Source organism: Syngnathus floridae, chromosome 1 (genome assembly GCF_059516105.1).
Source record: "Syngnathus floridae isolate MCC-2025c chromosome 1, RoL_Sflo_1.0, whole genome shotgun sequence".
NCBI classification, from domain to species: domain Eukaryota; kingdom Metazoa; phylum Chordata; class Actinopteri; order Syngnathiformes; family Syngnathidae; genus Syngnathus; species Syngnathus floridae.
This window is the reverse complement of record NC_142413.1, coordinates 6,818,721-6,833,953: the sequence shown is the minus strand read 5'-3', so window position 1 is coordinate 6,833,953 and position 15,233 is coordinate 6,818,721. Positions and strand designations below refer to the sequence as shown.

Sequence of the window (15,233 nt, the reverse complement as noted above, 5' to 3'; positions counted from 1 at the left end):
TTAACTGTGTGTGACAAATATTCTTTTGTGAACGTCACGGACAAATCAGTCTTCAGCTAACATAACATTCTTGTTTTTGCAAAAAGAAACCTATTTTATTCGTGAAGAGACACTCATTGTTATTTTTCTAAGCACCGATAACAGTTTTGTGTTGTCAGTGAAAGTCTGTAACCTTTTTTTTATAAATGTCAAGGACAGTTACGATTTATCAGATAACCAACTTTATTGCAAAAGACAGTGTTGAGTTTTTAGTGATATTAACGTCTTTTTGTAAACAATAAGGGCAAGCGGAGTCCATTTTGTAAACAAAGACCATTTTCAGCTTTCAACGAACCTGACATGTTTTTGTAAACACTGAGGACAACTTTGAGTCTTCAGCTGAATTTGCAATTTGGATATAGTTCGAATTTTTTCTATTAGGAAACAGAAAAGATAGCCCCAGGTTAAAATGTTACTTTCGCCTGTTGACAAAATTCAAGTTATTTTTAATCTTTCTGAAGGATTCACACTGGCATCCCGCCTTCACTTGACTTCCCTAATCAACAAGGCAGCTGCGGTTCCACCCCTCCACCCCACAACCTGCCCGCCTTCCCTAATCGCACGCAAGCTGCCATGACAGGTAGGAATTTGCTCCAGATTACGGCTGTAATATTTTGGCATTAAGGTGAATTAATGCTGCGGTGAATATGGGAAAATGCGAGTAATTACTCAATCTGCGACACCCTTAAGACGTTTTAGGGACAACTCGTTGGATTTTCTCCCCTCCAGAAGCTGCCGTCCCTCCCCAGCTGTCATCTTTAGCCTCTGCTCAAATGTCACCCGGATTTGTTGCTTGTCTCCTCCTCGGTAGCACCAAAGTGTTAGAAAATCAGTCATCTTCAATGAGTACTTTTTGGTTTTTTGTTGTGACAGAGGGAAGACAATTAAGCAACCTTACCTCGGGCCGATAGTTTAAAAAAAAAAGGCTAGTCTTGGCACCGATACCAATATCTGGTATTGGTACTTTCCTTTTTTTTTATTTAAATCGTCACTGAACTAAAAAAAAAAAAATCTGTAAGCAATACTACGATTTTGTGCCATACGTACACTTGAATTGTGTATTATTCAATAATCGAGACGATTTAGTTTTCAATGAAACTCACAACAGGCTTTTTCGATTACAACTCTGTTATTTTTGTAAATATCAAACCATTTAATCTTCGCCCACCCATCCAAGATGATGTGATTAATGGTGTTTTTGAGTCCTTCAGTTAAACAGATATTCTTTCAACATACCAACATACAGAAAAGAGGATTTAACATTTCATTTCATTAAGACACATCCAATGAACTACAGCTAACATAAAATTGCATATAAATGTACAGAACAAGTACAAGTTCTCCATGGTGGTTTGCAGTTCAGCAGTTTTGTGCCATCTTCGACGAGTTATGTTTTACTAAGAAGCTTTTAAAGTATTTTGAGTTGAGAAGTAAAACAATAGATCTTGTTTGGTGAGGTTTTAAAGACAAAAAAGAAAAGCCAGGTCGCTTTGAAAAATCTGTCAGTTGGTCATATTGTGATCATGCTCGAGGTGTGTCTACAGTGAGGGCAAAAATAATCGTAACTGCCTGACCTGACGATTTCCAGGTGGATTTTTATTCAATAAAAGTAGATATCAGCTGCCAGGCATCCGGTCGGAGTCAGGGTCACTACATCAGAAAGTAGATTACAGCGCTTCCCATATTGTATTCCGGCTTTCAGCCGATAATCGTTTTCCTCATGTTTCTCAATGATAAATGCTCGGTTACTTCCAGGTGGAAGGAAGATGATTGACCACTCCAGACGTGAACTAAAAAAAACAATGCTTTAAAAAAAATTGTTGGTTGTGGCATAACGAGACATACCATCAAATTCTTTACGGCAAGACCATGCCCTGTCTTGGTGCTCTTTTGCCACCTGTAAGTTCTTGTGACGTCATGGTCTAAAGGTGTATTTCTCACTTCCTTCCTACCCTTTACACTTTCCTTCGTCACCCCCCTCCTCCCCCTCTTTGTCTCTTGTCTCCTGTCTGGTTTGAAGGCCCGGAGGTATCGGCTTGGCCTGCTGGGACATGGCGGATGAATATTAAAGCGGGAGTCTCAACGGGAGGACACTTTCTGGCTGCAGATGCAGGGAAATATATTCCTTACAAAAAGTCATCTCGAGTAACAAAAGATGGCAGACATTTTGTGACACCGGGTGTCTGTGTGTGTTTGGACTCACGCTGGGCCATGTTTAAAGGAGACCTAGTACATTTGGACACAAATTTAAACATTTTCTAGGTGTTTAGTGGGTCGGAATAGCCCAAGAATCAAGAGCTAAAGCATACTATTTACCATTTCTTTTCGAGGGCTGTGGTGTCTTGGGCAATGGAGCTACTGCTGTCCCTAATGCAACGTTGCTTTACCATCAACTGAGCCAGAATCCTGGGAAAAAACATGGCTAGGAAAAAGATTCTGTGGTCCAGCCATATTTTTTTAAACCAGAATAGGGCACAGAGTAAAGAGGATAATCGTGTATCATACAAGATGGAAATTGAAGGGAACAAGATGCTACAAAAAAGATGCTTGTACATCCGCTGGAAAGTCACCATTGTGCAAAGATATTGCTTTACTTGGTCTTTGTTCAACTCTGGCTTGTTTCAGAACTTGGTGCCTAGCACCGTGATTCTTCCCATTTCTTCCCCCCCCCCCCCCCCCCCTCCCATTTAGCTTTTCTGCACCTACTTCCTGAGATCTGTCCTTTTCGCTGACATTTGCGCAAATGCTAAAGGGTCCGGGGCTGTTTGCCTTCCCCCCCTTACCACCTGCACCCCCCGTGATGGAAGACGAGGAGTCTGGCTCGCAGCGCTCGGCATATGAATTCAGCACGGCCCTGATTCATGCCGGGGGATGAAATCCATCTCTGTGTGATGAGACAATGATTTGCCCAGCTCCATTGTGGCGGCGGAGGGCCGAATTTGCATGTAAATGCGTCGGGGAAATGATTTGGCGAGATGTTGTTGCCCCGCGTTCACCTCACAACGAGTTTTTCCGTGCCGAATAAAACACATTTACATTTTAAATTTCAATTGAAGCACAGGTGAGGCTCGCATGAGCACAGATGACGAGCGCGATGAAGATGGGAATGAAAGGGAGGATCGTATTTTAACAGAAAGCTCTATTGAATGATATTTATGTGTGGCGCTTCTGTCTACTGAGAAGCAGCTGCTACCAAGTTTCACTATCAGGGAAAATGATTATGAAAGCCCACGTATGCAGTGAAATAGTCCTCTTGAAATTGTTCCCTTTCGGCTCTCACGTACTCACGCGCTCATTTCCACAATTATCGGTCATCCTAGAAATGTTGTCCAATTGTTAACAAATTTGAACCTTGTGTACCAGACGGGAGGAACAACAGAGGTTGAATTCCGGCTACAGCCTTCTTGTGTGGAGTTATGTTCTCCCCGTCCCTGCGTGGGTTTCATCCGGGTCCTCCGGTTTCCTCTCACAACCCAAAAAATGGATGTTGGTCTCTGTGTGTCATGCGATTGGCTGGCAACTGCCCAAAGACTGCTGAGATGGGCTCCAGCATGCCCGCGACCCTCGTGAGGACAAGCGATTCAGAAAATGGATGGATATACGAGACAGACGAGTGCCGCTAAATTGCATCTTACATGTTTCATTACGAAATGGGCAGAGAATGGTGGCAACATTTGATCAGTTGCCAAAAGCACAAGACTCTAATTAGTCGGTTTCCCTCATCAGCTTGACATTTGATAGTCATTTCTATCATCTATCACACACACACATACACACACACACACACACACACACAAAACCCAGAAATCCAGTTGCACTCGTGTTGATTTCAGCTTGAAAATACTTTGCCATTTTGGTTTGTCGTGGTAATTTTCGGGTCATTTTGGCCATTTTATTAAAGACGAAAATGTGAAAACAACAGCAGCAGTTCTTCTAATGATCATACTTGTCGTAATTTCCCAGTTCTTGAAGAAACGGGTGGGAGGGAAAAACAAAACAGGTGATCCTTGCATCGGAAGCAATTCAATAATGAAGCAGATGAATGCATGATGCTAACGTAATTAGCCTGATCAGCTCCCGTCCGCTCTGATTTGAGTCGGATCGATTGAGGCTGGATCAATAACAAGCCGAGAGAGCTTGTTAGTCTCAGATGCGCTTCTGATCCTCCATTTATGGGCATGTTAATCATCTCGTTTCAGGCAGAGGCGTTTAGCTCTTGTCTCTGGACGCTTGTCATTTTCATTTGAGGATGTTATTTACGCTAAGATCTTAAATTAGCCTCAATCAAAGGCACTCTTCGGTGTTAAGGAGTAAAAAAAAAAAACAACAACAAAATATCTCACATCCACCCGTGAAGTGAAAGTTGTTTTCTGTGATAGTGCTAATTAGCACCTGGCTAACTCAGCAGAGTATCACCTCACATAAATCACAGCTTAGGCTTTTAGTATTCTTCATCTTAGCTAAGATGCTAAGCTATTATTTAAACTGCGGGCAAATGACAATTTGAACGTCAAACCACAAAACCTGAGAATCCTGACCAAGGAACATCTCAAACTTCTTTGTCCTGCATCGTTTGCATGACTTTGCCGAAGCATTCCCGCGAGAAAGAGGTAGTGAAGTGAAAAGGCCGTAAAAAGTGTCAAAAGGACATTTCTGTAATTCACCGGCGAGGTTACGATTCCCAACTGAGTCCGAGGGAGTTTGCGTTAAGCGTCGCGTCCTCGGTCTTGGAGCTCTTTCGCTTAACCTGCCCTCCTCTAAATGTAAATGTGGGGAATGATCAAGTTTTACAGCGGGGAGACTCTGCACACTTGACGAGGGAATCCTCCGCGAGATGAAGAGCCTGCTCGAGGGACGACAGTCACCAGAATGCACTCGTCTGAAGAGAGATGATCATAATAATGTGCTTCTTGATAGGCATCATTATTAAATCCAATGAAAGTGAGAACCTGTGATTTAAAAGGCCACCTCGGTACGTGCAGGAATCTTTGAAAATTCAGCCTTCTGATGCCTGTTTCATTTAACAACCAGGAATTTGGTGGACTCATCTATATGATTAGACCCACCAAAAAGGCATGCCTGAAAAGACACAGAAGAGTTCTTTCTGGTTTGAGGCAGCCAATTACCTGCAATCCCTCCTCCTGGAATACGTTTAGAAACTTCAGCTCCTTGAGCCATTTCCACTGAGTCGACTGCTGACATGTCTATCAAGAATGGACCTACTAAAAGGTCTCGGGAAGTCTTGCTTGAAAAGGTACTAGAAGGTCCTCTTGGGATTTTTTTGGGGGGGGGAAATTGAGCCCATGAGTTCAGTTTGACCGAGAAGCATGAAATTTAGTCGGCGTGTTTATCATGAGTAGACCCACAAAAAGCTCTGCATAAAGAGACATAGGCGTCCATCTTGTTTTGAAGAAACCATCTGTGATTGATTTTGACTATTTTTAGTGATGCAAACTCCTCTTTAAGAAAAATTTGATTTTCAACTCTTATGGTCGGATATAGCAGGTTGGTAACGTTTAATGACTCAACTGCACAAGGTCAGAGATTGACGATGTGATGTCTTCACAAAATTTTTGGAGGTACTTCAAATTGGATGACATTTGGTACCGCTTTGTGTACACCTGCAATGAACAGTGGGAGTCGTACCTTTTCAAACAGTCACTTCCAGTTAATTCCGTGCAATTTTCTTTAGTCCCTGTGTGGATGACTTTGTTTTCTTTGATTTTTCCATCCAAAATAATCAAATCTCTCCACCGTCAACATGCTGGGAATTGTGCTTCAGATTGGCAGGGCAGGTGTCAACTTCCCACTGCGGCGCCAAGTGAGCAAGAAAGGCTTCCTGGTAAAAAGTCTCTTTTTGGCGTAAACATGGATGAATATAGATGCGCGGCACCTTCTGTCGCCGGCTGCCTCGTCCATTTGTCTCCATTAGAGGTCCGCGGGGTGAATTAGGCTGTGCATCTGTTGTAGGTCATGTCTGCAAACGTCAACAGCCGTATTACCGCACATAGGGGGATTGTTGTTTGTGGTTGCCAACTAAGTTGGACGCCACTATTTACACCTGCGTAACCTTCTGGATGTCCTTCTCGTTCACCTTTCATCTTCTGTCATGACTTTTTGTCTGTTTACATCAGAGTAGGGTTTATGTTCATTCATAGACTCCTGGTCTGCTTTGTCTTTATCTTATTCTAAAAATGTTGCTCTCTATATATGTTTTTATATTACATACTTGTTTTCTGTTTACTTTTTTTTTATTGTCATTATTCCAAACAATCTGCTTTGTGCACTATGCTGCTTCAGGCTTTCTACTGCATCACTTGAAATTCTTTTTCCACTTGAAAGACTTCTTGTTAGTTTTGTTTTTTTCAAAAATCCAATTTTAATGTAATTTTATTTGCTTAAATAAAAAGCACATAACAATTGAATTATTTAAAGCAAGTTTTGCTTTTTGTTTGTCTTTCCTTCTGGGATTTGCTTTCTTCCTCCTGTTATCAAACGCGTCTTTGAAATTGTTTTTTTTCCAGCAAGATTTTCACAATATTACGTTGTATCAACTTCCAGAGCCGAGAATTAAACAAACAAACAAACAAACAAACAAACAAACAAGTAATACTACAGATAATATGAAATCAACCACTTCCTCTTGGGAATGCGTCGCTTTTGTCGAAACGTATATCAACACAAACCTAGATAACATTTTCACTTCCACTAAAACTCAAATCGATAACGTCTCTGTCTGTTCCCTGTGTTCCAAAATGTTTCTCAGAATAACCCTAAAAAGCAGCATTTTTCAGCACGTCCTCAAGTTTAGTCAACACAACACTTGATGAGTCATTCTTATTTATGACGCAGTCAAAGTGTGCTGGGATGTTGTTGCAAAGTACTCTCTTATTGCTTAGTCAGTGCAGTCGATAAGCTAGTGCAGCGTGGCAATAAAAAGTAGTAAATCATCCACATAATTAACTCAAGTCGAGCCCCTTGAAGTCATTAAATCTCAGACTGCTTTCACACCATCGAGTATTGGACTGGCAACGTGGTCCAAATCGCTTCTCACAGATTTCATTCAAATTCAGTCAACTCGATACGTAATATGAAAGAAAATCTGGCATTTCATTTCAAGATTTTGGCCAACCAAATCTCAACCTTCTATGCCAGATAGAGGGGAAACGCCAAGATGCAAAAGAATTATTATTATTTTTAATAATAATAAGCCTCCACAGCTAGTTTGACTCATTACATGAAATTTAGTGAGCATGTCTACTGTGAGATGAACCACAAAAAAGTCATGCCCAAAAACAGAGGAAGTCATAGCAGCCATATTAAGAATAATTTCCAGATATCCTTGCCAACATGAAATTTGGTAGGCAGACTACGTAGATCCACCAAAAAGTCTCTAGCAGCAAATACTTGAACATTTTAGGGAGTTTGCCTTTTTCATTTAATGGAGCCATTGCAAGCTTAATTTCCAGATACCTTTGGCCCACAATTTTGGGGATGATTTTTAGCTCCAAGCCCGTTTAACTCAGAACCAAAGAATTTGATAGGTATGTCTGTCATGAGTAGAACCACAAAAATGAGTCAAGAATCCATACCCCAATAGACACCAGAAGTCAGTCATTTAATTTGGTTTAAAACAGTTCTTTTTAGGTTAATTAGGTTGTCTGGATCTGGAATAGATCTCTAGAATAAACTCTTAAATTGTGAATGATTTGTTTTTGACAGTAAGGCCCCAAAGCTCGGAAAACAGGCAAAAATAAAAGTTTTATTTTACTTTAAAGTGGCCATTTAGAGTCATCTTCTACATTTTCAGATGTCCTCCAAAGACGATTCTTTGTCCTGTTGCCAAAACATAGCATTGATTTCAGCTGCTGTTTACCTTGAATAACAAAACCCAGACGCGTTAGTTTCTCCCCCAGTCGACTTCATCTCCTCCGAGCTGAGCTTACGCTTTGTCTCGGCTGTTCATTCGATACTTTTGAGGCGGACGGGTTTTTCTTTCGTATGGATCCGAGGCGTCGATACAGGGGAAACGGCGCAGTGAACTGAAGGTGGGAGTCGTTGCGCAAGCCGTTCCGCTTCGACAGCAAAGAAATGCCGCTGAGCTGCCAAGAGGGTCATAAATACTTTCAAGGACCGTGGCTTCACGACAAGTCAATAGTTACTGTTATTAAACACACACACACAGTCTTAAGCAAATAAAAATGGTATGTCAGCAGAATATGCAGATGTCTGTTGTCAAAATCTAAATCACCAATCGGGGCACGACATAAACGAGAGTGCTAGGCCAGCAGAAAAGACTGCCGGGATGCGGCGCGGTGGCCGACAACACAATCTTCATTTTAAAGAAACAACCCTTTACGAGCAGCGCTTCTTTAAATTGTCACTCCATCAGGCTAGTGACTCCCCACCCGTGCTCACTGAACTGTGGGAGGAAACAGCGAACATGGTGCTATTCACTGTGACATCATTCTTCTTCATGCTGCCTGCGAAAAATGTATCGATGACTTCACAACGACTGCAACCTTACATTTGTTACCTTATTAAAGGGCAAGTCAACCCCAAAACGTTGACTTTAGTCGAAACACAGTGTTCTGATTAGTATTTTGTTAGTGGGATATGAATTAAACAGTCAAAATTCACCTGTTTTTATTCATCCCACGGGCGGCCATTTTACGACTTGCTGTCGACTAAAAATGGCATAAATGTCAATAAAATAGATTCACAAATGTAAAGACTGGTAGGGATTTATAGAAATGTATTTCAGTCAATAAAAACATGTAATCATTTATTAACAATGATAACAAAAAATAATATTCTTCAATGTAATTTGATTTCAAATGGGTATCAAACTTATTTGGTACCCAAGAAGTAGAGCACTGCAATGTCTGAAATATTGGTGACCCCTGCTCTAGATTTTTTTTATTGTTACAAAATTTTACCCTGGCATACTACAAAGTCGGAAGATGCTACGTATATTGTGGTTTTGCTCATTGCGTGTGGTTTAAATAATTCGCTATAAGTCAGTTAAAATTTTTAAAATTAAGCCCCCCCCCCTGAAATCCATTCCATTCCATTTACTGTATATTAAGAATGCAACCACAAACAACGACACAGAAAATCTGGCGGGTTGGTTTCAAGCTGCCATTTTAAAATCATTTCCAGGGGTCTTTCCAAGATAAACTTGCCATCATATTTGTCCAGCTGCTTTCTATTAAAATCGTGCCTGTATGTGCGTGAGTGTGTTTACACATGCCAGTGTTTTATATTCAGCCTCTCTCCACCTGCGGTGAAGACGCCTCTTCCTCAGCTCGCCTCCATTTTTAATCTGCTACTCTTGCTCATTATTAATGCAACAACTGAGGGAATTCTCACGCTCACCAAAACACACACACACATAGAGCACAGTCAAACCCACACTGAAACACGTACACTATACAGGAAAGTCCGCAAAAAACAAGTGTTGACTTTTTACAGTTTTGCCTGACTAATCTTAAAGTTAATGTTTAAAGCCAGAATTGGTACGTCAAACAAATGGTCACAAATTGAGTTTAGTTCTAAATTACAGTTATGGTTTCAAAAAATGTAGTTTAAAACCAAAGTAAGGATTGCAAAATGAAGGAAACTTTTTTTCCCGAAACTCTTGTGTGTCGTGTCATAAAGACATCATATGTCCATTTGGAGTGAGGTCACGGCTGCTTATCACTTCTCACATCTCCAGCGCCTTATTTGAAAAAGCATGGCTTTTATTTTTGCTTTTAGCGATGAGACGGTCGAGGACAGCCACGCCCGCGTCTGAGATGAGGACAACTCGTGCCGCGTCTGAGTGCTCTGTGAACGCTAATCTGATTTGGACGTCACGGCCGGTCCATATGCCGCCACTAAATTTCCTGGCTGCAAATGGAGGCTAATGGGGAGAAGGTCTGTGTAATTGGCTCTCCATTAGCCGCTCCGCCCGCACCTAATTGGCCGGCCCAGCCCGGACAATTTGGTTAGCCGTTGCCGGGGTAATTACGCCGACTTTTGGATAAGAATAACAGCTGCCTTGAGTCTACCATCCAACCTTGTTTTTCAACATTTGTAGTGGCAAGAGCAGTCTTGTGTTTCATCTGGACCTTCATGTCTGGGAGATGTACGATTAGATTTACAAGTTCGAGCGGCAGCTGTTTGTTCACACTTTAATTTACGGTGGGTGTTAAGGCAGGGTTAGGTTTGCAAATTAAGGTTTCAAACTTGGCTCATAGTTCTTGAAAAAAAGATTTGTGGATTTGGGTTTCACATTTAGAATCCAAACTAGAATTTCTGGCAACGTTGGGCATTTAAAATCAGTTTCAAGTCTGGATTACGGTTTTAAACAAAATGTTAACATTTGATGCCAATGTTACAGTTTCCCATTTGAGTTTTGAGCCATGGTTAGGGTTTCTAATATGTGTTAGAAGCAATGTCTACAGTTTGAAATTCAAGTTTCAAATCTGGTTTAGGGTTTCAAATTCAAATTTCAAGTTTGGGTTAAGGTTTCAAATTTCAATATGAACCCAAGTTGGTAGCCATATACACTCCCCAAAAAACAATCCGGTAAAATTACAACTGCATACCCGAGTCTATCAGCAGCGCTTGTTTTTCGTGTCGCCGTGGCAACCGCAATGATGTATTTTGTCTGGTCTTTCATGCCAGTGAGATTTACAATTAGATTGAAACAAGCGTAAACATCTGTTGCGACTCTGCTTCCATTGACACAAAACATTCAAAATCCCATATTTCACATCCAGAGACCAATTGGACTTATTTGCGCCGACTGATTTCTCAGATGACAAATCAAATTCAATACATAAGAACCTCAAACATTTTCCCTTTGCAAAAATTACTTGAATAATGCAGAAGTCAGTGTCCCTTGCGAATGTTTGAAACGTTAATGTTGGAAAGAGTGAAGTGAGCTGTGTTATTTGTTGAAGACTTTTCACTCGTTTGAGCAGTTACTGTCTGTTCAAATGTTGCAGGCACCTTTCCAAAGTATTTTTGTTTCCTAGCATCCTTTTCGGCAAAAGCCTCTGGGTCTTGTGGCTCGGATAGAAAAGGAAAGTCCTGATGTAAAGACCACAATTTGAAGAGATCCAATTAGTCCAGTCTCTTCCCGAGGGGACAATTTAAAGATAATACATAACAATTATATATAATACAATAATTTAGAGCATCACTGAATCAAATAATTAAAGGCAATAAAAATATACATATATATATTTGTGCTTTTGGGCATGTTTGAGAAATGCAGTACAGCTCGTCATTTTTTCTTTTTCGCCATATGAAGTATTAATATGCAATATGCATAATTGACCGGGCATCGCTGTGAGTGCTCTTCAAGAAATTGATGAAAAGTTAGCAGAGTAAACAAACAAGAGGGAGAAAAAAAACCATTATGATTAAATTAGCCCAACCTTTTTCAACCCGTTCAGAATTTAATTTTTTTTTTTTTTGTGGTTGATATGAACTAAAATGTAATTAATAACTTCTGATGGAAACAGACGCAGAAATAAACACATCGATGGAAACTGAGGTTCAGGATTAAGTCAGGGTTAGGTTATGAAAAATTGATTCCAATCTGATGTCATGTTTCAATCAAAGGGTTAAAGGTTTTAATTTGAAATATAGATTTCAAGCAAGGTTTGAGGTTTTAAAGTAGGAGTTCAAGGCAGGAGTTTCAAGACGGATTTTGTGCTTCAAATAAGTGTTGCAACATAAGGCTTGAAATTTGATTTTCAACATTTCAAACAAGACTTTTAAGTTCAAGCCAAGGTTGTGTTTTCAACAAGGCTTATTATCAGGGTTAGTTTCAAATTAAGGTTTGAAAGAAGTTTTAGTGTTTGAATTGGAACCTTAAACCAAAGTTAGGGTTTCAAGACCAGGCTCGAGTTACCAACAAGAGTTAAGTTTTTATGTTTTAAAACACACAAGCCAACGATCAGACTTCAGTTAAACTCTAGTTTGACTTCTCTATTTGTCCATCATTCCCACCAAAGAACAACAACTCCCATCATGCTTTGCAACAATACCGCCCTTACTCTTCATTTTGCGATCAGCTGCCTTACTCCAGCAAAGTTGCTACGATGACATCATCAAGTGTGTCTCAGGCTCACCTGTTGCCCTTCTTCTCCTCACCCACATCTTCAACCTCCTCATCCTTGCCCATACCAGCAGCTACAACCCCCCCACTCCCCCCACCATTGCGAACAGATCGCTTCTGCTGGCGGAGAAGGGCTGTTAAATTTTACATGGATTCTCTTTCAAGTGTCACGGGATAAAAAGAAAGCTCCTTGTGTTTTTTTCCCCTTACGTGTTCAATGAAGAAGAAGAAGAAGAGGAGGATGAAAAAGAGGAGGATGAGGAGAAGACCAGGTAAGACAAGATGATGATGTAAGACCAGCAAGTTGAAGAGAACACATGAATGATCAAAGTGGCTCCTGTGACAGAAGGATCATCACTGATTAGCTGTTCAACTTTGACCCTAAGACCTGAAATAAGCCTTCGTGCTAAATAATTCAAAAGCAATTACCCGCTGAGGAATCAAACCAAGGGTTTTATGATTATATTAGTTCAAATCAACACTAACCGTTTTTAAAACCTGAGAAATAACCAATCTAAATCAATAGAATCCTTGGCGTTATTTTTGGTTTGTTGTATGACGTACAACAGAACTTTGATGGCTCATCTTGTCCTCGGGTGGTCGGTTTTGACAGGAGAAGGAAGCAGCAACAGTGTCACGACACCCCACGGAGAAGAGGAAAAAGTAGAAGAAGATGAAGAAATCCACCTCCTAACTCCCCAGGCCAGGCCGGGGCTCCCCACCTGAACCCTCACAGGGTTTGCCTTCCTGTTGCTGGATCGCTAACGGCGGCTAGCGCTCAGCTAGCGCTCGTCTTGCCTCCCGCTTGCATCATCACCTCAATGTTGGATGGCCCTTTCCTGTTTTATTTTGCTCCCTCTCCTGCATGCAGATGATACTGACGAGAAGATGAAAGAATGAAAAGGAAGTGACCCTGACCCTGATACAATCACACTTGACCTCCTTAACAAAGTCAAGCAGATGGACAGCCACCAAAATGAAAATGTTTGATGCTTGCCATAAAAAAACCAACAACAGAATTTTAACATGTGTGGAAAAAGCCTATTTTGACCAGCTCCTAAAATATAAAACTGAAAATGAATTTTGGAACAAAGGTGAAACGTGATTTACAGCTTCATTCAAGCGTCTGTTAGCTCGTGTGTAAGCTAGCAGCGGTGCAGCGCTTCTGTGCTTTACTGGAAACGTCGGTTGAATCATCAAGTCAGTCAAGGTTCTTCTTGACGTGACTGACTGGAGAAGACTGAGGTCGCTGGTCCAGATCCACCAGGACTTGGTCCGTGTCGGCACCCTGTCAGTCAAAAGCTGCGTTGTATTCTGCTCCAGTCTGCCATTTTGTTTTAACGGCCAAGGTGACGGCTGACTGAGAAAATCTACAAGGCCCTGAGAGCGATTTTCTTGGAAAAGATTTTACCAAGGATGAATGTCACTTTTTTTTTTTTTTTTTTAATTGTGCTTTATTGGGTGCAATAGTGGAGGTGAGGTGACGGTTTCCACATCTTTTAAATCTCCTTATACGTTTGAATACATTTTCATTGTAATTGCTGTAAACGTTATAATACTTGTTTTTGGGGGAAAAAATATAAATTTGTGTAATTTTCACTTCCTATATACTTGAGGTTCCCAGTATTTTGTCTACATTTTTGTTCCGTTTAATTTTTTTGTACAAGTGCCAATATTTGTACCCACATTTTGACGCATTTCACATCCTGTAGGTGTCCCATTACTTTTGTTTGAATTCATAAAATTGATTAACCTTTGGCCCAGATTTTCTTCTCAATTCCTGTACGTGTCCCAATACTTTTCTCTCTACTGTCACCATTCCATTCCACTGCATTGCATTCTTGTATGTGTCCCAATAGTTTTTTTTCCACTTTCCATAGAAGTCCCAAAGGATTTTACTCAAAACTGTAGTACACATTTTTCCCACATTCCACTTCCTATCTGTATCTGCCAATTCTTCTGTGTACTCTTTTTGGCCACGTATGAAATCTGGCGCTCTTCCTCCAGGGTCCAGGAGGCGTGTGGAGTTTGGGGGATGAGGGGGACGGGCCGGGAACGAAGAAGGCGGATCACAGACGACGCGAGCGAAGCCAAGGAGGCCGACGGCGCTGGCATAGCGATGGATGGCAACAACTTGTTCAAAGGCGGCTGATGAAAAATGGATGTTAAATGGTGTGGAGAGCCGTCGGGGCGCTCAGACGGTCGCGGGCACATCAAACACCTCTGCTGTATCTGCGTCTTTTTTGAAAAGTGCTAGCAAATCCTTTAGAGGCGAGCCACACAGACGCATTAAAACCACTTTGAACTGTTAAATTGTTCCCAGCGACGTGGACGAAGCGAAACGTTTTTTTTTTTCTTCTCCTCGGTGTTTGAGAATAGATAAACAGCGGCAATGTTAAATTCTTGTCTTGTTTTACTGTTTGAAAGAGAGCCGCATCAAAGGCAGAGCGTCCCCGCAGCGGGAAGCAAATTAATGTGGAGAAGAACGCGCTGTGCAGACATTTTATTTCCGTCACCACGCTTTGACCCTCACGGTTCAAATATTAGAAAAGTTTGCAATGTGAGGAGAACAATAATGAGCACGGTGTTGAATTTATTTTCCTTTGGAATTATGATTTTAAGTGGAATGTAGGTTGTACATCTGGCCAAACAAGGCAAAAAAATCAGTCTGAAATGTCTTCCAATTTGCTTCCTGGTATGAGAGACTTTTTCAAATGTGTCTATTATGAGTAGACCCAAGTCAAGTCAAGTCAAGTTTATTTGTATAGCCCTAAATCACAAACAGTCTCAAAGGGCTTCACATAGCCAAAAATTGACAATTATTCTCAAAGCATCCCCTGATCATAAGCTCCCAAAAGGGCAAGGAAAAACTCAAAAAACCCCTGCCAGGGGAAAATGAGAAACCTTGAGAAGGGACCACAGATGGAAGGATCCCCCTTTCAGGATCACCAGGTTAAACCCACAAAAAAAGGTGCAAGAAGCCATACCAGAAAAGAAGTACGCCATTTTTTAACAGGACCCTCCAACGTCATAATCAGATCTTGACCAAATGTCTTCCAAGAGATTCCTCGAGATGGAC

The 15,233-nt window shown here is 41.1% G+C and overlaps 1 long non-coding RNA gene across 1 annotated transcript; it reads left to right on the top strand.

The window, feature by feature from the left end:
* The first annotated feature begins 307 nt into the window (after positions 1-307).
* LOC148403771 (uncharacterized) lies at positions 308-14,892 on the top strand. The gene is made up of 2 exons (XR_015860266.1): positions 308-619; positions 14,162-14,892. It is a non-coding gene; the product is annotated as an uncharacterized LOC148403771 (long non-coding RNA).
* Positions 14,893-15,233: the final 341 nt, after the last annotated feature.